At 34.0% G+C, this 26,620-nt stretch overlaps 1 protein-coding gene across 14 annotated transcripts in view; it reads left to right on the forward strand.

Moving 5' to 3' along the window:
- The first annotated feature begins 2,925 nt into the window (after positions 1 to 2,925).
- Positions 2,926 to 26,620, forward strand: part of LOC138326009 (SH3 and multiple ankyrin repeat domains protein 2-like) — an 87,261-nt gene continuing 63,566 nt past the window's right edge. For 3 of the 14 annotated variants that reach the window (XM_069272151.1, XM_069272159.1, XM_069272166.1), the window contains exon 1: positions 6,073 to 6,294. The gene's annotated coding sequence lies outside the window, so the exon portion shown is untranslated. Of the gene's footprint in view, positions 2,944 to 6,072; positions 6,295 to 12,709; positions 12,824 to 16,753; positions 17,178 to 18,421; positions 18,496 to 19,491; positions 19,688 to 25,552; positions 25,711 to 26,620 lie in introns of those variants that run through there. The other 11 variants (XM_069272181.1, XM_069272189.1, XM_069272197.1 and 8 more) reach the window with 9 other exon arrangements.

Genomic DNA, 26,620 nt, shown 5'->3' on the forward strand with positions numbered 1-26,620 from the left:
CAATTTCCATCTCCAAATTCAATTCCAAAAACCCCATATTCTTGGTGATAAAAAATATAAACAAATGACTTATGATATTTAGAACTGCGGCATTCAGCAGTTTTGTTTTTGCAGTAGACATCCATGCATGTACATTGTACAACTGTTACATCTGTGTCTGACTTCCAAATTGTGTATGCATGAACTGATAAAAATGTGCTAACAACTTTATAGATATATCTATCGATTGATTTTCCGTTAACACCAGGCATAGACATGCAAATTTTCTGAATATTGATTAAAGATGCTCCACCGCCGACAGAACATAAATGATATTCATCATTTGAACAATAATTAGTGTTTAATCGTGTACATATATGTCTAATTAACACAGAAATTAACATAAAATAATTTGTTTTGCCTTTGGTGCATGCGCAATCAGTACTTCATTCCATATAGGATATATTGTCACGGATTTTTTTCGGGATGCAATTAATTATTTTTCATACTTTTAATTTGAAGTAAAATTAGAAGCTCAAACTTTTCAATGGTGGTAATGGTGTAAAGTAAGTATTTTTTCGTAACCGAAGAAAAATATTAAATCGTCTGTTCCTTTTTTGGATAGTGAAAAAATACCATTTGTCAGCGGTGGAGCATCTTTAATTGATATGAATGACTTTAACATTTTTTATTCTAACATCTTCCAATGCAAGTCGGTAATATAATATAATTATAAATTAATTGTACATGTATGTATGCAGATTTTATCAAATTCATAAAAATCAAAATGAAACAAAAATGAATTTTGATTTGTTACCATCATAACCACACGTTTTACCTGGTCATCTTTGCTAAAGGATTTCCATCCACTCTGCAGCATTTTATATGTTTCATCAATACACTGTCCTGATATCAAAATTCTTATCCAATATTTCAGTTCATCATTCATATTTAGCTTAATCTGGACTGAAATGATGCCTTGATACATGTTTCCAAGAGGCCTCTGTGGTACTGCAAAATTTGTAATTGGGATGTCATATGATCAGATCACTGCATGTTGTTGAACGCCTACATAGGATCAAATCCATCAATCCAAAAGGGTATTGGTTGCTGAGGTAGTAAATGTATGATGTATACTATGATATATCTCTATAAATGAAAAAGTATCTCATACAATATGTTTTTTTAGTATATAGAAATCACATAAAAGTCATACCCGATATTTGCAACAATTATGCAATATCACTGTTTTCCTAAATAGTGAATAATTAACTCAGATTTGAATTTCTTTCTCATGTTCTGTATGTGTACATTATGTGGAATTCAGTTGAAATTGATATGGTCTAGCTTGCTTTGCATGTGTTGTTATTTTCAGGTTGCTCTGAAATCCAAGATGGCTTAAAAGCTGCCAACATGACAAACACTCAAATTTAATGAGCAACATTGAATATCTCTCAAACAGATGGGTTGTTACACAGTAAAGAAGACTAGCTGGCAGATATGATCACCTAAAGTAAAATCTATATACTGTAACACCATTAAATTTTGTTGGACATTTAATTTTGTATATTTTGTGGGTGCATAAGAAATGATGGAAATGAAACACAAGCGAAAATTAAACCAGAACTAAATCTTTATCTTTGAAAGAAGAACAACAATTTTTTTCCCTAACGAAAACATTTATACAGACATCAGACAACGAAGTTTTACCCCAACAAAATTAAATGTTTGTAGCAGCACTTGCTAATTTTATTTAACCAGAGATCGATTATGTCAAATGATAATTCCTGATAATATATAGTTCCTGAGATCTTCAAAAGAATTACGTTGTCTTGATCTAGAGCAGCAAAGATATTACATATATTGTAAAGATTTATTATTGGTTTCATCTGATTCAAAATGCTAATATACATAAGAGAGAGAAAATTTTTTTTTTACTATGATAAAGACAGCACATTTATTATCACATAATAATCTACCTGATATTCAGTAATTTTGTCTGCATAATATTTTTGTATATATTACTAGTATGATATAATCTGGCATGATTCTTCGAAGAGAGTGTGGTTGTAGTTATTTGATAAAAAGTATCTTAAAGTTGTGTTCATTTCAAATGAGATTTTATTAAACTCATCTTGAAGTTTTAAGTTTTGCTCATCAAGGCTTGCAAAAATAAAAACTTCTTGGACTTTTTTAATAAAACTCATATGAAATGAACACCCATTTAAGATCCTGTATGAACAAATGTTTTAATTATGAATATTATTTCTTGATACCTTTTAAGACTGAAAGTCATATAGATGGAGTGTACTAATATATGTGAACCAGTCTTATTTCATCACTGTAGTTGAATAGGCAGTTATTGTTTCAACTCAATCAAATGAAAAAAATAGCTAGTTAATACAGTCAGATAACAAAATCTTTACACAGAACTATATAAAATTGTATCTAAGATGCTGAGGCTGAGATGTGTCAACAAAGTCTCTTCTCTTTAATAGGAAGAAACATAAACTGGAGGGTAAAAGTATGTGTAGAATGTGTATAGGTTTATGATGACCTGGTCATCACTCTAGGTGTAACACTCAATACATATACAGCAATGATTACAACCTGTACTTAACCTCGCGTAAATAAACAACTGGTCACATGAATGATTGATTGTTTAATTATGCCAGCTGACATTTGTAATTGATTTTTGCCATAATCTTGTCAGGGGTCCCTACTTGGACTGTATTTTGTGTTCCTCTAGAGCAATAACATCACTATATGGTTTCATAACTTTTTGTTTGTTTTGACAGTTAGATAAGAGAGTGGAAGTCTTGTTTAGCTGGTTAAACAGTGAGTGAAAGCCTATCAAAAATACGGAGCAAAATGACGTTAGATGTATTCAGTTGTCAACAACTACAATTCTTTACTGTTTTTGTAGGATAATATATCGCCAAGAATGAAGATTTTTGTTGTTTGGTAAGTATGTTTCATTTCAACAAATCCTATTGACATATATATATATATATATGATGGTATTTTGTCAATAGGATTGATTAACAGGCTAAGCCTATACACATTCTCATCTTAAAGCTATAGATTTTTAAGAAGACGTATGTAACAAAAAAGCCATTATTACATTACCGATAATTTTGATATTAATATCAATATATCAAAATATTTAAGAACATCCTTAGAATTTCAAGTTTTTAATTATGGTACATGCATTGTAATTTACATGATATTGTTTATCATATTTATTGAAAAGTATTTATAGTGTGGTGGGATATGACTGGGTCGATCATCGGTGACCAGGTAGCTCAGTCGGTAGAGCACTCGGCTAGTGTTCGGAGGGTTCCGGGTTCGAATCCCTGTCTGGCCACTACATTTTCTCCTCTCCTGTTACATAATTGGCACCCAACTAAATAACCCACAGTGGTGGTGTTTGGAAGGGTCTCGTGTGTCTTTGGGGGGCAAAGACTTCGAAAAAGGAGGGAGGAGTGTGGCGGGATTGGACTGGGTCGATCATCGGTGACCAGCTGGTAGCTCAGTCGTTAGAGCACTTGGCTAGTGTTTGGAGGGTCCCGGGTTCAAATCCCGGTCTGGCCACTACATTTTCTCCTCTTCTGCTACAATATAAATCTACTTTCTTTTTGTGTATGAATTACCAGCTAATTCTGGTTGAAAGTAACAAACTAGGTGCATGCATACATACTACCATTGCAAAGTTTGTGTTAAATTAATTTTTTTTGTGATATAAATTAGATAAAGGGTTTATACGGTACCAGACATTCTTATATCCCTATGTAGCCTTGAATCATTAGATATTTGATAAAGTTATTACCGAGAGTGAATGATTTAGTGTAACACATTTGTTGCCAGGTATTTGAATAACCCTAGCCTGGTGTCTGATATCAAGCTCCTTTCTAGGAATTCGAAGGTTATATCCCTATATTTACATTTTGCCACAGCGACTCCCATTACTCTAATGATAACCGTGATCTGCATTATGAGCCAATAAATGCAGCTTAGACTTGGTGTAGTAATATCTTTATAAATGGATATGAGTCTTGTTTACTGATACCATGTTAGTCCGCCCGGTTAAATTGACGTTGTTGAATGAACCCATTTGGATAATTGAAAGTAAAATGAAAAGCTATTGAAATCAACTTTTCATATGGACTATTTTTTATCACATTGAACTTGGCTGTGGAGGTTAAATGGCTGAAGTGGGAAATACAAATTTTCCCTCGCATCTAAATTACGTTTTACTTTGAACTAGAAAGTAAAATGTAAATATAACAATTAAAGGATTGTTAGATTGCATTTATTGGAGATATGAATGCAATCGAGATGGCAGATAAATATTCATAGCGCCCTAACGGGCACTATTCTATTTATCTTCCACCCAGATTGCATTTATATCTTCAATAAATGCAATGTAACAATCCTTTAATTGTTTAATATATCTACAGTTGATCAAGGTCATGCCTTACATATACTATAATAATGTTTTTATATGTGACGAAAAATTGTTACATCTAGGTGTCATTAATTCCATTGTCTATCATACAGGCGTATCTTATAGCTGTCATAACCTTGGTGAAAACTTGCACCGGTGTAATTACTGTACAGTGCCAACGACCTTAGCATATTAATGTAACAAAAACAGTCACAAATACATATATATGTGCAACATGATGTCAAAGTAGAGAAATAGGTTCTCAATGTGTAGGTACATGTATATCCACATCATGTATAGTAATTATCCCCTGCCCAACGAAGTTGCCGGGGAATATACAAATGGGTTCCGTCCATCCGTCCGTCCGTCCGTACGAATGGTTTCTGGAGCAGAACTCTAAAACCAGTAGAGATATTTCCACGAAACTTCATGCACGGAACTCCATAGGCACATAAGTCTTATGGTCTAGTAGTGCCTTTTGCTATTTTAAGGTTTTCACTTTTTGTACTTTTTCCTGTAACCATGGAAACATTGCTGAAAATGGCAGATTTTTGTGTAAGAATCGTTTCCGGAGCACAACTCTAAAACCAGCAGAGATATTTCCATGAAAATTCATAGACACATTGTTCTTATGGTCTAGTAGTGCCTTTTGCTATTTTTAGGTTTTCACTTTTTGTGTTTTTTTCTGTAACCATAGAAACATTGCTGAAAATATCATATTTTTGTAGCAGGTTTATTTCCGGAGCATAACTTTAAAACCAGCAGAGATATTTCCACTTCATAGACACATTCATTTTATGGTCTAGTAGTACCTTTTGCTGTTTTTAGGTTTTCATTTTTTGCACTTTTTTCTGTTTTTTTTTCATACACATAAGTCTCCACAATCAAACTTACTTCAGCTTTGATATCTCCATTGGCAGGGGAAGGGCTTGGTGGCAGAATAGTTTTAAAGGTATTTTCACATTAATCTATTAGCTCTAGATCTCCACCTCTGGGTATCAAGTTATGAAATTTAAACAACTTTTTCTAGGTCAGTTGTTTTACTCCGGGGACTCTGGCTTTGCTCTTCTTCCTACCTTGACAAAGTCCTTAAATGTTTCTGGCTGTACAGTTGATAGGACATAAAACAAAATAAACCTGTTGTAAGTGGTATTTTACCTCCAATGTGAGATGAAGAAATTATAAACTTTGAAGCTGATACATATTTTACAGATACATCTGTATATCTAACAATGACTTGATGATAATTTGATAGCTATACAATGTTGGTCATTCCTTGGCATCTAAGTATCGTAAAAGTAAATATAGGTATATTTGATTAGTTAGGATGAGGGTAAAAGGTTTCTAAAGTAGGGTATTTCACTAGCTCTATACCTATTCTCCTTTGATGTCTACCTGTCACATTTTTACCTGTACCTGATCGACACATACTTGTGGCACACCAATCAATATACAGATCTCTTGTCAACAGGTGTTGGCCTGCAAACTTATTCTCACTGTACTCCGCTGCATCTATAATAAAGCTTTACTAAATCATCCGTATCCATGGTAACTGTATAGGTGAAATGATATCCTTATGACAATGAATCATTGGAGATATAGCTCAGCTTTCAGGAACTAGATCGTTATAGTCGCTGCTTTCTGTGACCAGTTGAGTTGACAGTGTTATAATTTTATTTTCTTTTACCCATTAGAGTTGACAGTATTACTTATTATATCATTAACTTGTGTTATAAATACCAGTATAGTGGATTTGACTGTGAACTTTACTGTTCAACAGTGTGATGAACTGATGTAGTAGTGACAGCTGCTGTGAGGAATTTTGTGTTTTGGTGACTGGAGTATTGATGGATGGCCATCAGTCACAGGTAAGTGGATTCCCAGGTAAAAATATTACCTTGGTACCAGAGAAATTAGGCGATCTTTGGTACATATTTGTGTGAGAAAACTTTACCAAAAGTGGTTAAATGTTTTGCTATTCATGATATCCTTGGTAGATGGTAACACATATTGTATGGTATCTACATTTGAAATAATCATGATCACTTTCATTTTACATCAAGATAGACTTTTGTTATTTTGAAGCCAGCAGTATAGTATTGAAATGTTCAAATCATCTTATTTATACATGATATAAGTAGATACAAATGAAGTGCCTCTTGGGATTGAAAGAAAAAATAGTTGAAATCTACGAATGGAAGTATGTCAATGATTTCTGGTCAGCATGCATGGTTATCATCAGGAATGTTCACATAGACACTATTTTCGTCAGTGAGTATTTCTGCTGTATACAACACATGTCATTTCATTGTGACGGCACTATAACAGTAAAGAATGGCACAATACCGCTGTATATACTGACATTTCATTATGACAACACTATCTAACAGTCCTGTCTGTAAGGGACAGAGTATTTCTGTTGACACTCTCTCTTTATATAGATGACAGCCCTATCAGAAAGGGAATTAGTATATCTGTTGACTCCCTCTCTCTTTATATAACTGACAGTCATATCAGAATGGGATATAGTATATCTGTTGACTCTCTCTCTTTATATAAATGACAGTCATATCAGAAAGGGATATAGTATATCTGTTGACTCTCTCTCTTTATATAAATGACAGCCTTATCAGAAAGGGATATAGTATATCTGTTGACTCTCTCTCTTTATATAAATGACAGCCTTATCAGAAAGGGATATAATATATCTGTTGACTCTCTCTCTTTATGTAAATGACAGCCCTATCAGAAAGGGATTTAGTATATCTGTTGACTCCCTCTCTCTTTATATAAATGACAGTCATATCAGAAAGGGATATAGTATATCTGTTGACTCCCTCTCTCTCTTTATATATAAATGACAGCCCTATCAGAAAGGGATTTAGTATATCTGTTGACTCTCTCTTTATATAAATGACAGTCATCCTATCAGAAAGGGATTAGTATATCTGTTGACTCCCTCTCTCTTTATATAAATGACAGTCATATCAGAAAGGGATATAGTATATCTGTTGACTCTCTCTCTTTATATAAATGACAGTCATATCAGAAAGGGATATAGTATATCTGTTGACTCTCTCTCTTTATATAAATGACAGCCTTATCAGAAAGGGATATAATATATCTGTTGACTCTCTCTCTTTATGTAAATGACAGCCCTATCAGAAAGGGATTTAGTATATCTGTTGACTCCCTCTCTCTTTATATAAATGACAGTCATATCAGAAAGGGATATAGTATATCTGTTGACTCTCTCTCTTTATATTAATGACAGCCCTATCAGAAAGGGATTCAGTATATCTGTTGACTCTCTCTCTTTATATAAATGACAGTCCTATCAGAAAGGGATTTAGTATATTTGTTGACTCTCTCTCTTTATATAAATGACAGTCATATCAGAAAGGGATATAGTATATCTATTGACTCTCTCTCTTTATATAAATGATAGTCCTATCAGAAAGGGATTTAGTATATCTGTTGACTCTCTCTCTCTATATATATACCGATATATATATAAATAACAGTGCTGTCAGTATAGGATTGCTTATTTCTGACTTCTGTTGTATACATCATGTGTCACTTCATTTAATGACAAATTAATTACATTCAATACATATCAGTATAGAAAGCAGTAACACCGCTGTGTTATAGCATGTGAAAATTTTTCGTAAATAAAAAGCTAAAATGTAGTTGGTTTGTTGTGGAAACATGTACATTTTCTAATGCGAAAAAAATAAAAGAATTGAGAACAATAACTTTTCAACCTGCTGTCTTAATCCTCAGTTCATCAAGCAAATGGTATTTAACTTTTGATATATTGATATAAAAATGAACCAACAATAAACTTTGATGGACTAGAGGGCAATTGTATAAGCTTGTAACTATATCATGGCTGTTTGCTTAGATGTGCAGATAGCTGTAATTTCTGTCTAAATGGAACGTGTACTGTCTCCTGAGATATTGTGTACTGTTTCATGAGGTGTAGATGTGTAACCATTGTATATACGATGTGAATATTGTATATTGATTATGTTTTGTCACTTTGTAGGCAAAAGTAAGAAATTAACAGTTTGTATTGAAAATGCAGTAAACTGTTAATAAGGTTCAGAGCTTAGTGCTTTATTGTTTAACTATGTGGCTTTTAAGTCATCTTAACAGCAGGTTACATAGTTTGTCACTGTAGGACCATTTGACAAAGTTCTCCCGGGTGATTGTGATGACACTCAGTAAATATACTCAGAGATACTTGTGTTTCTGTTCAGCATTAATCCAGTAGGGACAGTATCTGGTGGGTTCCCATGGCCACATGGACTTACCTGGACCAGGACAGGACTACACTGGTATCTAGATGGCCCCTGACAACATTGGATGTCAAAGAGTTGATAATGTGGTGATCTGTATTAAAGTAGATGGAAAAATGATTCTGGAGTAATTTGGATGTTATTTACTGAACACAGGAATGAACGTTAAGATCCATTTTGTGATGGGAGAGTGTGGTATGGTCTCAAAAAATTGACACCGATGTATATGTGGTCGCACATAATTGAAAAAAGCTAACATGTTTTTGTAAAGTTTGGACTGCTTTATATGGGAGAGTATGGAATGCATTGACATTGGTATGACTTTTCCTGAATTGATGTTTTATAAAAAGATGTTGTGGTGATGTGAAGGGGATAACAGAGTTTCTGTTGACACATTGTACATTATCATTTTACCATCATTTCCACCAAAAGCTGTCTGCAATACTGGTATGGAAACCTCAAACATTTGACCCCCATGACATCTGATCATGACCATACATTGCTGACAAATGGTAATTTTTCTCTATAAAAAACAGGAACAGACAACCATATTTTTTTCAGTTAAAAAGTTTCATGTCCACTACCCCACCATTGAAAAATTTTAGCAACTAATTTTACTTCTAGATAAGAATATTAAAAACAATAAATTGTGTCCTGTAAAAAATCCATATCAAAATGACTTATATAAGTATTGCTTGTGCATGCACCAAAAGCAAAAAAAAAGAAAAGATTATTTTATTTTTGTGTTAATTTGACATATACACAATTAAACACTAGTTATTGTTCAAATGATGAGAATTATTTATGCTCTGTCGATGCAGCATCTTTAATTGATAGAAGACACAAATAGATGCAATGAATATGTAGAAGAAGTCATAACTATTTAAAATGTGCTGAAGGCATTGAACAAAGGGGAGATAACTCAAAACATGCAATGCAATGGTAGGTTTTGGCCAGAAATTGTTGTTTTCTGATAGCTTGATCATGCATGAGTCACAGCTGAAGTGAAGTTAGTGAATCTAAAGGAGGAATTGTCTGACCAATGTTACCTGGAATTCTATTGTTTGATGTGTCATTGTTGTGTTCTATTATTTACAATTGAGTCATTGACCCTGACCTCTTAGATATCAAATCATTTGGGTGTAATTCTTCCTTATTAAGTTTTCCATTATGGGTATCTCCTTTATGTGAGTCATTCACATTTTCAAAAATTAAAATGATTGGTTTTGAAGACCATTGAATTATATATCATAAATCTGCTATTGTTTTATCTTGAAATATTTGTTTTCCTTGTAAATTGTTTTATTGTCATAATAATTTAAAGTGACTTGTTTGGTATTTTGGCCTCTTCAAATGTAAACTCAAAATTGATTTTGAAAAATGGTGCCTAATGAATATATGATTTGCTAGTTATACTCATGACATATAAAAATACAATTAGCCATTGTCATTGCATTGCAATGGCAATAATTTAGTGCATTTCTGATGCGAAAAGTGCTATAATAATTTTTTTTTTATTCAACCTTATATCTTGAAACTTAGGGTTGGTAGTAGGCATGATAATCCTGACAATTTAGTTATTTTCATTCTGTGGATTTCAGAGTTAAGCAAAATTCGTTTTGGAAAAAAAACAACTTCAAAAAAATCTCACAAAACAACCCTCTAGTATACAAGAAAATTTAGGTTTTGTTTTAATGTTCATTACACCTTTGTGCTGATCTTGATCTACAGTACTGATTACATTTTGCTTAACTGATTGTCCACTCAAAATTTAGGTCATAGTTACTATAAATAGAAATTTGAACACAAGCTGCATTGCTTACTTATAGCTATAAAGAAACCTTCATCACACATGAATATTCTTTCTACTTTGCATGTCAAGGGTATCAATATTGTGTGAAATGTCTTGTAATTATTTTAAGAGCTGTATAATTTATACTTAATATTTCATTGTCCTATTATATATGTAGTGATTATAGGATATCTTATCTAATTCCCTCTGAAGCACACACCCTGATGATCCTATAGAAATAGGATCACGCCCAGGTTACGCAGTGGAAGAAGCAAAACCATGATCAACAGCACACGCTGTTCATGTAAAATATTGGCATCTAATACATTAAGCTTATGCCATCATTCCATTTAATTAATGCAACTTATTTGCTTCTGTAGTATTATTACTGATGGAACATTTTAAATCTTTCCAGAGTATGTTTTTTTTTTTACTTATAAAATGCCGTTTTACTACCTACATACTTCCGCTGTACCTAAAAATGTTTGAAATATTTATTAAGTAAGGTGAAAGTATGTGGGCGTTAAAATGGCATTGTACATATATGTTTACTATGTGAATTTTCACAGAATGAAATTAAATTGTTATACTTAATCAATATAAGATAAGTAGATCAAGCTAATTACACTCGCACAGAGAAAAAAAATGGCAAATACGTTTTGACTGCAAAATAGCAAAATAAATTGCATGCTGACAAGGATACATATATTTTACAATAACAGTTTAGATTTCCCAAAGATTTATGTCATGGGTTTTATGATCATGGTCAATCTCCAGACAAGTTGGAAGTATTTAAAAAATCCAATGTCTGTCAGCAGTTGTGCTGCTTGCTACATTAAAAATAAAATATTGTCATGGCTCCACCAAAGTTCATGATGAATATGCCTATGAAACCTTGACTAAATCTCACTGTTTGATGAAAAGACAACAGAGACAGGTAAGCTACGTGGGACGGACAGTTTGTTTCTTTATTAGATATGTATGGTGGTTTGAGAGACTGACCATGAAAATGTAATTTTTGATAATGTGGGAGTTGTATGCAGAAGGCGGCTTAGACTGTTGTTGTGATTTGTGGTTTTGACCTTTTAACTTTCCTCTGACCTTGATTTGGGTTTATATGAAAATTCAGAATAGGATCTTAGCATAATGAAGATGTCAACAGCCAGTACAGTACATCGTCTTCCTACAATAAAGGAGTGCCAAGAACTGCCAAATCACCAGCTGCAGCTAAAATTATAATCATCTATACATAAATGTTGATAACCTCGTAAAAATACGTCATTTGAGATACAGTCTTTGGAATATTAGCAAAATTGGGTTTAATGATTTTAATCTCTATGGTGCATTTCAAATTAAGGGAGATAATTTATAATTTCACTTCAGATGAGAAGTGATTAAAATCTTATAGATTCTGGTGGCCACTCTTGCACATAGGATGTTTCCCAACATTTTTGACCTTAGATAACAATTATTGTAGTTATTTGAAGTATCTAAAAGCCACAGAACTATTTTTGAAATACTATCAAATGTTTAACCAATAATAGTGGTTATGTTTCAGTTAAATATCAGTCCATAACATCGCTGTATATCGATCAGATTAAACTTTAGCCACAGGCTTCAGGAAAGGTTAAAAGGTCACATTGACGACTTTCACAAGTGCAAGAATTCAAAGGATTATATATAATCCAGTTTCAAACTGACGTGATATCTTGGGTTGGAAAATTTGACCTTTACTGGTAAAAAAGGCTAAAAGTAGAGGATAGTGAATAAACAACATAGATGTAATGCAGGAATTAACAGATATTTGTATTCAATCTAGTGGTAGGCACCAGGGAGCTTGGAATTTGAGATAAATGAGGAGTTGCTTAATGGGACTGAAGTATATAATTCACAACAGGAATAAAATAAAGAAAATTAATTGTATTAATATTTCAATGTGGGTTAACAATAATGTACTGAATTCACTGTTTGAGATACAGGATATGTGTTAAAAGTTCCGGTGATAGATTTCCTAACAGACTTTACTATCTGGAGTTTTTGTGTTTTATATATGTTATCACAATGTTCTTTGGCCCTCATACCATGGAATATATATATATACTGAATAACGTCTAATGGTGTCTCTATATCATAACATGTCTTACATGAGTATACCTTACAGTGAATTCTGATGATGAGGTACTCTAGTGGCTAGTCCTGTTGTTACTTGTGACCAGTGAAAATCAAACCCTCTGTTGATCATCCACTGGTGTATGTGTGCTGCATTGGATTGATGGTTACTATTCTTTGTATCATATTTTAAAGGTAAGTAACAAACAGAAAATATAAAAATTTCATTGAAAAAAAAAAATTGATAAAAAGTAATTACAATAAAAAAACGTAAAAGGAATAAATAAAACATATTACGTTTAACCTAATCATTAATCCTATTGTAAATATATTATTTCTCATTCTTTTGAGCATTTTAGTTTATTTGTAAAATTTCATCAAGTTGTTTTCTACCTGAAATGATTTGATCAGAGTTTTGGATTATTTTAATCACATGTAGCCTTATCATGTTTTGGACAAGATTCATTCAGAAAATTATACAGTGACCTATATAATATTTCAGACAATTTACTAATAGTTATAGATAGAAAAGATATCTTCCTGTTGTATTTCTGGAATAAAATTCCCTAAAACATCCTGCTATAGAGGAAGCCATTAGAAATGAAATATTTAGTTTAGTATAACCAGATACAGCCTTGACTGAGCTACCATTACACTGTACATGTCCTGGTGTTATTGTTTCCCCAAGCCTGGCCATGTGTGCCCTTATCAATGGCTATGTCTACAACAAAAGACCTCTTCTCCCCCTCATTATCAGACCCAAGTGGATGGGCCAAGTAATGATAGCTCTGTTCCAAATCGGCAGGTTGTTGTCAAAGTACACCTGATGCTGCGGCAGCTGGCACACGATGCTGCACCTTACAGCTAAGGTCATGTTTTGATGCTCGGATTACCTACTACTATCTGTTATTTTAACTTCTGTTTTCAAGTCCTATTGTTTGTTAAGAAATTGTCCAAATATTCAGTGCATGGCTCACTTTTGGAATTGTAAAGTCTTGATTCTTTATCTTGGCATTACTACCCTTGATTTTCTTCGGCTTTGTCTTGGGTTCAAATTCTGGGATCCTGGTTTTGATTGACCATTGCGCTTTTTCAGAAATAGAAATTTCTATCTATAATTTTACATTATAGTTTATGTTTTCCAAGCTGATGTAAAAATACCGGTATTTTCAAACTCCGAGTTAGGGAGCCTGCTGTGCAGGTGTAAAGTTCCAAAACCCATGTGGGTCTTGTTGGTGGTTGGTTTTTCTTCAGGTACTCTGACTTTTCTTCACTTCCTGTAAACAAAATAGGTAAATCACATGATGATCAGACATATTGAACGAAACCATATCCTAGAAAACAGGTAAATTCATAGGAATTCCTTGGTTCAGAATCCTGGATTATCAGTCTTAAGTACAGTCTGATGGGAACTCCCTAAGGCCACTTGTTCCTCAGACCTGACCTCTGTAGTGTGTGTATTGTACTATCTGATTTATGAATTGTTAATAAGATGGAGGCCTCAAGGAAATTATAAAAATTTTCCTGATGAATTTGTTATATTGGAATGTATAGGAAACCTGTTGTTTATCACATTATTATCAAAGTGAAAATAGTACAGTTGTAACCATATATAACTTTGACAACAAATACATGTGTCAAATATTTTTGAGCCTGCTGCAATATACAATATGGTTATTTAGTAAAGCCCATACCTGAAAAGACTAAATGAAAGTGATTGTTTCCTTTTATACACTTTTACTACAAGAGCAAGTGATTGATGACAGCAGCAAAAGCCTTCTATACAAAAAGCATCATTTTAATAGATTGCATGTGTGAAGCTGCTTTTGGTTTCCATGCTTGAATGTTGATGGAGATAGAATATGTTTTGTGGTTACTTTTCTCGAAATCAACGGCAATAACAACCAACCTATTCACACATGTGATTTTCTTATATTTGTTTTGCAGATTAATTGGCTTAAGATGCATATATCCTATTATGTCATTGGTGCATCGTTACATATTAAATGGAAGACTCATTCTTTACACTTCAGTATAGATTGATTTTGGTTCAGACCTACGTCATGAAATATTCAGAAAGGTGTTGTTTCTTCAGCTGATGGAAATTGCTGTGACCTACAAATCAATTGGTAATGTGAGACTGCTTTTATTTCTTCGACCTAAAGTTCACCATGACATTATAATTAGGTAAATATATATGGCACTTTGGAAACGGAGGTTACTGTTATTCTTGAATTACATGTGACCTATAATTGTATAACTGATGTTATTTCTCAGACTTTGGGTTACTAGGGCAACATACAAAAAGAATAATGGAGAACTGATGCTATTTCTAAGACTTAAGGTAACAATGGCGACCAACGAATGAGTAATGGAGATACATGATATTCCTAAGACTTTAGATTGCATTTGCAGTGTAATATGGCAGTATATTGCTTTTGATTGAGATTGCGTTTCCATAGTGTAATATGGCAGTATATTGCTTTTAATTGAACATAGTTGGACTTAAAGATTCCTTATGATGTTATTGATCTTTGTTGTAGAAAAAGATAATTAGATTTTATCAGAACAAATACAGATGTTCTTTACTCTCAATTTTCCTTTAGATTTATACACGTAAATCATATTACATTTTCTGTACTTTGAAATATTAATCAATGCTTCCGCCTCAAAGAACTTCATGATTTAAATTTGTCTATCATTGTTATATAATACAGTGGTTTCCTCTACACGTGTTGCTGTTGTTGCCGACATAGTGACATTTATGTAGATAATGAATGTATTATTTATTTGTACTGGTCTCTGATTTCTGGTGCTTATCATAATATTGACACAATGCCGTTCACATCCAGGCCTTGATGATATATAAACAGTACACACGACTAGTCACCCAGTGTAAGGTTAAAATATTGTGACTGGAAACATTCAGTGATTGAAGCGTCTGACAGAGTGATCGAGGGGCGGGAAGAACGCTGTCAGTTCTTGGTCATCCTGTCCTGGGGCCAGTCGTATACAGCTGACATGCACCTTATACATGTGCTCTGATAGCATATTACATGTTGTAAAACATATTTCTCATGTACAGTAGTTGATGTGTCAATCTTCTGTAATCCATTAGAAAATACAAAATTGAAGTACAGTCTAACCTATCGGTAAAGACCTCTCGCGGGACAGGGGAAATGGGCTTCATGCACAGGTGGAATTGTATTAAAATTGGTCTCTTCAGACACTAGAAAAGCAGTCTTATTAAGTAGGTGGGTGGTATAAAGAGGTGGAGGTCACTATAAGGCAGGTACTTTTACTGCAAATGGCATAAACATGTACCGCAAGTTGATCATGTGCTAGGCAATTTGTTGTGGGAACGAATCATTGTTTAAGATTTTAGAGAAATAGAGGATGTTGATTTTCATTCCTTTATATATCAGATTTTATGAAATATTTAAAGTCCAAATAAAGTCAATATTGTTCTTGTGAGCCTTGGGTTATAAAGACTTTGTTTAGAAATTACAACACAAACTGAAACGTTAACCCTACATTTTATCTAGTAATCAAGAAGAAATGCACATGATGCAAGTGTTTTAATGGCAGTAGCTTCTTTGTGGTATGATTGTTTTCAATATAATGATGTCACTAAAAAATGACAATGGTATTTTTGCCCAGCAGGTAGTAAATGAAAAATTCACTTGATAATAAGCATGCAGATTATTGTTTATTACAAATTAGTAATGAATGTAAAGGTTTTCAAACAAAATCACAATACGGCTGGTTAAATAGCTAGTACATATAATGTTAAGGTAACACACTTTATTACGGGGTATAACTGTACTTGGTATGTATACATGTGTATAGCTGTCTAATTGGTTCTTGTTATCTCTTCATTGACTCGTGTAATTATCTCCTTGTTGTTAATATAGAAAATGTAATGTAGATCGAGCTTGTCAATTTTGACACTCTTAGAAAAGCATTGTATCAGGCGGGTTGTACTGCCGATTGTAAGGTCATGTTTGATTGTGTGACAAAGCGTATAGCTGTAAATAGTGTAAATACCAAAGATAGTCTCCGAATCACAGGTACAACACACTCCCAGGTGTAACGGTCCATAAACGGCCAGATAGATCCTAACGTCGTCAAGTTAACCTTTCTCTTTATGTAAGCTTGACCATTGACCTGCGGTATTTGATGACCAATGATGACCGAGGACTTGAGGCTATAGCATTGGTCAAGAGTCAGGCGTGTAATGATCAGCTGTGACTAGCTGGAGGCAGTTAGTCTCACTCTACTGCCAGGATAACATCTCTATACAGCTGGTCAACATTACTGGTCGATTGTGTCATTGCATTTACGCTTTCTCTTTCGTGTGCAACTTAATATTATTAACTGGAGTCAGGCCTATTTTTCCTCTGTGGTTTCCAACATTGTATTATAAGCTGGTGTCTCAGCTTATTTCTCTTCTGTAGTAGCCCACTTTGTGATTTGAAGATATCTATCCAACTGCTATATATTGGGATTTAAACACAAGATATTGGATTACTAACCTGCTTTTCCCCAGGTAAGCTAATAACTCTGGTGAACTAATTCAGGAATATACCTAGAATTTCTTAATGTGTTATACTACCATATAAGATATTATGGATGTCTTAAAAATTTTCAAATCAACAAAAAAATACATAAGTCATCAGTGATGATACATTAGTATACATGTAGTATGATAATAAATTGATTTGTAGCTTACTTAGCAGTATGAAGTATTAATGAGGTATTAGAGACCATTTTCTGATCATACTAGATTATCTCTGAATCCCTATGATTATATTCATGATTATCTCCCTTATTTTGAAAAAAAAAAGTTTGGCTGAAATAATGCCGAAGGAGTCTTGAATAAACATATGTGAGAATAGCAAAATGATAAAGTAAATGTTAAGTTTTGTGAAGTTGTAGGTAGAAATTGGGTAGGAAATTTACTGTATGTGAATTAAGATCTGTCTTAAAAGTGTTGTACCAAATACATGTGCATTAAAAGGAATATGGAGTTGTATAACATCTGCAGATTGAAGGCGTCTAAGACAGCATAGGGAATACATCAGGCAACAATATATCGGTTGACAGGAAATGCTTTGTTTTATAGGAACCTGTATAGTTGAGGTTATATTGATTGGTCAGCTGACACAATGATGTCCGAAACATCCATCATTGTCATATCGACCATTTTAGTAATTGTTCTTGATCATGAGGACCTCTTAGAAAATGCCAGATCATTTCAATGTAGCACTTATGCATGTAACTATGTCTTACATGTATGAAGCACTTTTAAAAACATTTAATTTCGTTGGGGTAAAATTTTGGTGTTTGATGTCTATAAACATTGACATTGGGGGTTATTTTCCTTGTTCTTCTCTATTTCAGATAAAGATTTAGTTCTGGTTAAATTTTTGTTTATGTTTTATTTTCGTTGTTTTTAATATGTATCCATGAAATAAATCAAATCAAATGTCCAATGAAATTTAATGGCTTTACAGTATTAATGATAAAATAACAAAAAACACCATGTTATATCATGATTATTAGATATTGCATATGATATCAGCTAAAGGCAGAATATATCTAATATTTTCTCATTTCATCTGTATCAAACAACACTGTTTTAAGAGAAGTCAAAATTTAATTAAGTCTCGTTTCATATTCTTTCCTTATCTTACTCTGGTATAGCTGAATGACCTGTTGGGTTGGAGTATAGATCGTCATTGATTTATTTCCTGTTGGCCCCTGTTTCCTGTTATAGGTAAATCTGTACAAGACTATGTGACAGCTGTGGTATACACTAGTCGCTATACTGTTAGGGACACGGCTAGGTGTGTAGATATATGTAGGTAAGTGTTGTGATTTATCTCAAGTTTGTTATCTCCAGTAAATTTTTAATTATTTTGGTCTGGTTAGATAAGTATTTTACTTTCTTGCCGCTGTCTGATTCATTTTAGATATCAAAATGGCTTACTTGGCATTTTCAATTGTTTCAAAGGTAATATTTGCTCATGATTTTTTTTGCTAATTATATTCGCATTTATAGGCTTGTTAAGGTAAAAGGCCCACTACCTTTCCGAAACGGTTTCTGATTTTTAAAATGGGAATGTAAAACGAGATTAATAATTTTGTCGAGTGGCAAATGTTATTAATTTAACGTTAATACTACACTTATTATCACCTCCTCAACAATTTAATTAAAATAATTAAAATGTTAATTTTCATAACGCGGGTCGTCTTATGATTTCCCCCCGTCATCCTAAATACCGCGCGGTAGTTGACTATCACTGCGGCAGACGGTAAAACAGCGAAATGACTCGCCATTGTTATCATATATTACACAGGAAATATTGCATATATGTTGTAACCCCATCGTAGGCCATCGGGATATATTTTCTGAGGTAATTAATGTTTTTAAGAAATCTTTATATTTTGCTCCGGAAAGGTAGTGGGCCTTTAATGAAGCCTATATACTTATTTTGTTCTACAAGTATCATAGGTTTTCAGTTAACTATTGTAGGATTTGATTCTAGATTACAAAAGTGGAAATGGATCACCTCAATTTTAGCTATATCCAATGTTGTCAGACTGTGGTGACAACCCCCCCCCCCCCCCCAAGTATTACCAATTCCTATGTTCCAGTACCCTACTGTGGTAGACCATTGTAATTCCTTTACCATGCAGTGGTAGAAGGATGTGACTACTCTCCCACCAGTATTACCTGTGTTCCTGTACCCTACAGTGGTATAGAGGTGATAGCATCACTATGTTGTGGACATTTACCTGTTGTTTTCCATCTCCACCTTTGTCTGATCATCAGTACTAGATCAGCACAGGGATAGTTTCTGATTCATCACATTCTGTTACACCCCACCTATACTGATACAAGTTTTTGTCCTCAACACAGGGAATTTTTTCTGACATAAATGAAATGTGGCACATGCAGTTGTGTTCTGTAAGCAGTTGAGTGCAGTTTTTGGTGATTTGTGACATTGTTTGAATATCAGGAATAACCTGGATGTTCTGTTAACACTGAGCTAGGTGAGTACTGTTTTAGCACCATAGATCCATTGTACCGTATGTCAGATTTGAATATATTTGAATATTTCCTTACTTTTTAATGACATATGAAGTTCTATAAGGATGATTAATGTGTTGTAAGTCTTGTACCTTTGATCTTGTGTGAAGTCTCCCTGTCAGAGACGTGTTTGATGTGACTCCGATGTCTATGTCTGTACCCTTGTCTGAAAGTTTAGTGTTACTGTATATTGAAAGTTTTGTCACTTTACTACATCTCGACAGACAAGTGGATAAAAAACTGAGAACTTTGCATTGCTCTATGGTGACTGAGAGTTTCAAATCTAAGGATGTTTTAGCTTCAACGTTTCTTAATATGCGAGTTTTCCAGGTCTGTCTATAATGACTTAAGAGTTTCAGTTTCAACCTCTTAGTTCATAAGGACTATATATAGTCTATATATATAGTAGTTCTAAATCTCCGTTCACAAGAACTGAAAGTGTTCAGGTATGTCTTACATGGGTACAAGTTTTCAGATCTGGTGTATTTCTATGTGACCATGAATTGGTGAGCCATTAAAAATCATCAATCACTTGCTTCATGAGAACTTGAAAGTTTCTACAGATCTGTCTTTCTCTAAAGGACAACATTCTCTCTCACCTTTGAATGAAATGATTGAAACACAGATAATTCTTTTAGAGTCAAAGCTGTGACAGAGGAAAAAATAATTTTTTATAGAGATGACAATTTTATATTGTTGAAATTGGTCATTTGTGAGCCTAGAAAAGTAGTTTTATTGAGCAGGTGGTCTGTATACAGAGGTGGTTGCTAAGACAGGTTTTACCGTTATGTCCTTTCAAGCCGACCCTCTGTGTCTAATTCCCCAGAGACAGATAGGGTTAATCCCATGTGACTGGAAAAGGATGGGGATTTATGGTGTAAACAGGGTAAGATGATAAGATACCTACCAACACTTTACACTGGATTGTCAGAAGGTGACAATACTGATAGCCTGTATTTCAGTCAGACAGGCAGGGCCCTTAGTCCCCTCTATCTCAGTACAGTCCAGGGAGGAATCCCAGTATCTCAAGGGTGTGATTACACCTAACTATGGAATGAGTTTTAAAGCCATAAATATGGATTACCAAGGTCTGCAGATAACTGGTGGGGTGTCCATTTAAGATAGAACTAAGGCAGCAAGGTAAGAGTACTAGTGTCCAGTTTGAATTTGGAAAAAGAACCATGTATTCAGTGCCCACATTGATTGTTCATTTAAATTTGAAGGGAATTGGCCATGGTAAAGAACTGAAGAGTTTTGGATACATCTACAAAGTGTTATGGAGTTAAATGTCTGGACATGCTGCAATGCATTTTATTTTGTTTGATGAAATGTGTAGTTTAATTTATTGAAAATGGCATTTTCTATAGGTTAAAGAGACAATTCACTCAGGCTAATTCTTTTATATAACCAAGAAGCAAAATATAGCATAAATGTATTGTTCTACATTTCTTATGAAACATTTAACGTAAAACATTGACCAATTCCATGACATTGTTAAGTATTTTAATTAATATCGCTGAAATATCAAATCGTTGATCAATACGATTTAGCAGGTACAATATGGACGCTGTACCTATACCGAGCCAAAGTCACGCACATTAAACAAATGAACTGCATAACCACTGAGGAGGTGATAAAATGATTTTTTAGGCAAGACAATTCACCTAATAAGGTAAACACACTACTGTCAGAGCGATTTGAGCAGTTCTGGACAAAAGTTGCATTACTCTACGAGCAAGGGACAGGGTTCGGCATACAAGAAGTTCGACCTCAGTGTGTAATGGCGGATAGCGAGCGAGTTTGAACATTTCACACACAAGTCACCACCATGGGCTTTTCAGGCATATAACAGTAAAACCAACTGATATAATTTCCATTAGAACTGGGTTTTTTCCGATATATGTACAAATTTTAATGTTCTCTTAGACTGAATTGTCCCTTTAATGCTAAACATGAATGTGTATAGACCTAATTTAATTTTGAGACTAAAACAATTTGATATTGATAGTCATGTCTGGATACTGAAACAGTTGTGATAGTGAAATGGCGACCTCTTTGTATCTATAATTGACTGTGAATGAGAAATGATAAAATTCGGGAAACATTCCCTGTGTAATTAATGTGGGCATGGCTAGCCGTTATCAGAATAGTCCAATTCGAGTATGGTTAGCTTAATTAGGCTAGAGTCCTGTATGTATTTGTTTGAATATACTTTTTATGTGTAGGAAAACAAATAATGTGCAGAATTTATAAAGATTTCAACTCAAATTAACTGAGAATTGAACTATTTGAGAGTTTATATAGTTCAAGGAAATGGAGACTTTATAAGATCGTCAAGTGTTCCGAGTTCAGATTGTGAAAGCTTGCTTGGTTAATAGGTATGTATGTCAATTAACATTAAGTCCGAGTGATTTGATATGTTGAGTTAAAAGTTGTTAGGAATTTTCCTGTGAGAAATCTAGCCAAAGGTTTGATAAGGTTGTTGGCTGATTGTGTCCACAAAGAGATTGACAATTTCCTTCAGACTGGAGTGACATGTATACACCACATAGTTAACCCCTATTGACGATTTACAACTTTGGAGGATTAGATTTCCTCAATACCTGTACCACAAGTGTTCTCCAGCAAAAAGACTAAGCTGAAGGAAAAACTTATAGGAATATATATTCATATACATAAATAGAAATGGCTTTTCTACTGCTGTTTAGACTGAAATCAAGAGTACATGGTATATATAAATGATTTTGCATATATATCTTTGACTCTATAACGTACTCTTGCCATCCCTGTGGGTTTACCATTTGTATTTCTCCCTCAGTTCATTTGGTAATATATACTGTACCAGTATATGCTCCCCAGTAAATCTAAATTTGTGGATAGCAAGGCACCTGGTATTTGATTGAATATTAGAACTGTTTGAATACTTGTTGGGATAGGATTCATTTTATCCACAGGAATGGTATAATGGTATAATACACATTTGTAATCTTTTGATTTTCAAAACAATTACTGTAAATTCTTTAATATAATTTTGACCTCTACAATACCAATTTTATATAATTAATGGTATTTTTGATTTCAAAGTAGGGGGAGATAATCCAGTATTTGGTAGAACTTGGTTGTGAAATTCTCATCACAGACATCATGCACTTGATACATGTAGCTCCATTAGAAGAAATAAATCAAGTCTGTTTAGATCTAACCAGGGGATTAAGTTGATATATACATACATTATTAAAATATTGATTTTCTGTTCAGGTGGTCAGGACTTATCATAAGTAAGAATTAAAAGCTTGAGTCTACCAGTTATGTTGAATAATGATCTTTAATTAAGGTAGTATTTGATGTAGAGAGAAGGCTGTACTAAAAAATCCACTGTATTACTGTCTATAGCTTATGTCAGTGTAAAATCAATATACGGTTAGAAACAGCTGGAAATGACTTTAATAGGAAGGACGGCTAGTTGAACTACACAGGAATCTAAACTTTGTCAATAATAACAAACTCTGAGGACCATCTATATACAGAGCTTACCTAATACAGCGTCCTGTAATTCAGAGACACAATAAATGTATTAGTTTTGTATTAGCATTCCTCACTAACATTAAGACATGGCAGCCGTAAATCTCACTTCCTGTTGAGGTTTTATGTTGGTTTGTTAAACCAGGTAAAAAAACTTACAGGTATGTTGAAAAGGAACATAAATTACAGGAAAAACAAATGTAGGTTGCTAGGTTAGCTGGTGTAAGTTTGTTACAGATATATTTGGAAAGAAAGACATGCAGTCGATCAAACTTTGTTTCAACAGAAATGCAGTCGATCAAACTTTGTTTTAACAGAAAGGCTGAGCTTAGACAGAACCATGGTAACTGTAAATTAAGGCAAAATATGAGTATTCAATTGCAAGTGAACTGTGCATTAAAATATGTAGTAATATTTTTTGTTTTGACCAATAAACACTTCAAATTAAATGGCCTCTTTGAGTTGGAAGAGCCAAGTGAACAAAGTTCAACTGTATTTGATGATGAACCCCTTGTGTTTTTGAATCACCTATTATTCTTTGAAATTATAAGTGTTTGACTGAGGAAGATATTTATTTGATACCAAGTTGATTATAATCCTATGCTCTTTTAACATAAGCATGAAGATATAGACAAAGTGTTTGTTGTGTGGTGATTTTATATCTCTCTGGCTGTACCATAAATCTCAGCACCTGTGGCCACATCCTGGCCATACCTAACCAACATTCTGGCATTATTGAGGTCATCTCAAGGTGTGTGGGTGGGGCCCATTATGGCCGGAGACATTTGTGGTCAGAAAAACCTTTCTGACCTGACAAGGCCTATCAGTGAGAGTGACAAAAACAGCAGAGGAAATTATATGTTTCTGTTAATGGACAAATGGATAGACGACAATGTGAAAGTTGATGGCTGCTATTGAGTGTCGACTGTCCCAATAAAATTGTGTGGTTTTCCAGTTTGGGGTAAATTAAGGTTAATTGGAGTGATCATATGAGCAATATGTTGATGGGTACTGTTGGAGAGGTAGTGTTTTCTGTCCCTATAAAATTGTCTGGTGGTCCAGTGGGGATAACATAAAGTTAATTGGATCGACTAATGTTGATGGGTCCTATTGTTGGTGTTGTCTGTAAAATGTTCCTGATGTCGCAGTTATACTGTACATGAATTCAAAGTTTGTGATAACAAGGGTTGACTGTGGATGAGGAAGTGATAACAAGGGTTGACTGTGGATGAGGAAGTTTGTAAAAAAGGTTGTCCTTGAAACAAATGCTCAAGATCAAGTAAGACTTATTTGTTGACTGTAACGTTTAAGGAAAGTCTTGGCACCGGTGATTGATGCATGTCCTATTTTGTGTTGTGCATGCCTGCATGGTAAATGTGAATACAGGTATCACAATGTCAATGTTAGCAGTTTCAGTGATAGCATCACCTCCAAAAAGAGTTCCCCTAGATAATAACACAATATCCATCCCTTTAGATGATCAAACTCATGGACACCTTGCATAGGGAATTCGATAGTTGCTTGTGATGGTTGTCCTAGTTTAAACGTCAAAGCCACAGTGGCACTGTAACTAAAAGTTTAGATTTCCTTTTTGTGCTATAACTCAAGTTTTTTCAGAAATTAAATTCAAACTTTATAAACATTTTCTTTCGGGAAAGTGCTTGCTGACTTGCATTGAGATTATTTTCCATGTTTGACGGTAAGGGTGAAGGTTACTGTTGCTTGATTAAACAGAGAAATTTTTTTGTTTGCCAAGTCAAGGGCCCTTTGGGTGATCAAACTCAAGCTTCATGGATATCTTCCTCAAGGAAAGTGCATGTTTGGGACACTTTGTCAAAGGTCAATGGTCAAGTCACAGTTACTATAAATAGATAAAATTCTTTTCCTTTGGGCCAATTTTAAACAATATTTTTGTTTTTTGCAATGTTTTAAACTGCTGTGCAGACATTCCAATTTCCTTGTATTTAGAAATTTATAAGCATCTTGTTACAGTTTAATTTTTCCACTGTTTACATGTCTGTATATGCTGTCTTTACCAGTCAGAATCAGTCATGTAAAACAAAGAAAGTAAAAAATGGCTAATTTGAATTTTTTATTGCTGGGTCTTACTGCATGGAAATGCTTTGTTCCTGATGTATAGTTACTGACAGATGGCCGTCACTGTGTGTTACATCACTGTACAGTGGAGATTCCACCAGGTAGCTGCATGTTAGCGGATGCCTCAGATTGTTTTACAAAAGGTTAGCCACATCAACAAACAAACCAGTGGGGAGTTTTTACTGTCTGACTACTGTCGTTATATGATAGAGTCGAAAAAAATCTCCAGCATCATGTGATTTTCAGGATTCTGTGATTTGGGTTTCACTTATATCTGATGTGGTATGATTGTCATACTTTTTGTGCTGTGGCTGATATACTGATGTAATTGTAATAATTCTCGGACCCTGCTGAGTTGGATGCCAAGGTAAATACAAGTGATTTACTGACTTAAATGTTATGATAATAATGAAGCTCGGTTGTAAATGTCGTATGACAGACAGTGTTCGTTAAGACAGGTACTGGTCACTGATGAACTTGCATTGGTTTACTGCTTTGACTGCACAGTTACACCTGTATAGCATCTAATGGATGATAGATGCCTCAGGTGACAGTGATGGATGGACTCTCCGTCCATCACTGACCCAAAGAAAATTGGTCAAGATTGGACATTTCTTGAAAGGGAATTTCTCCAAAATTGTAAATTCTTTGTCTTTGAAGTTTTGGGTTTTACCACAGAAATGATTGGTCAGCAGTAAAATGATTCAAGGCTGGGCGTCTGATGACCTGGCAGTGACCAGGTGTATTATGTGTCTGCTATGTTTATAACTGCACATGTACAGTCATATTGAATATCTTATACTAACCAGAGTTAGTCAGTCTCTTGCCATAAAAAACATCGAAGAATCGTTTGCACACCAGGAAGTCTGCATATTCTGTGTAGCAAATATGTGTTCTCAATGATTCAAGCTCTTATTAACACTTATACCAAGATGGCTTTTGTAAGATCATTTTAAGTTACAGAATCAATTGTTCAGCAGTAAAGAATCTTGTTAATTGATGTTAAAAGTTTCAATAGGCATGAATAATAAACAAATGTTTGGATATGCTGTAAACCAACTTATTTTCAGGTAAATTGATTTCACCTTCTCAGACCAAACACTTTTTACCAGCGATTTAATTTCAAGTTTTACAGTTTAATAGCTTTATTGTTCTTGTTGTTGAAACATCTTTGCAGCAATTTATTTTTCATGGATTCTTCTTGGCCATGAAATGTAAGAAAAATAGGTTGTTTTACAGTGTTATAAATAGGATTGATATAGATAATGTCAGCCATA

The sequence above is a fragment of the Argopecten irradians genome, chromosome 1, assembly GCF_041381155.1.
Source record: "Argopecten irradians isolate NY chromosome 1, Ai_NY, whole genome shotgun sequence".
In the NCBI taxonomy this organism is placed as follows: Eukaryota; Metazoa; Mollusca; class Bivalvia; order Pectinida; family Pectinidae; genus Argopecten; species Argopecten irradians.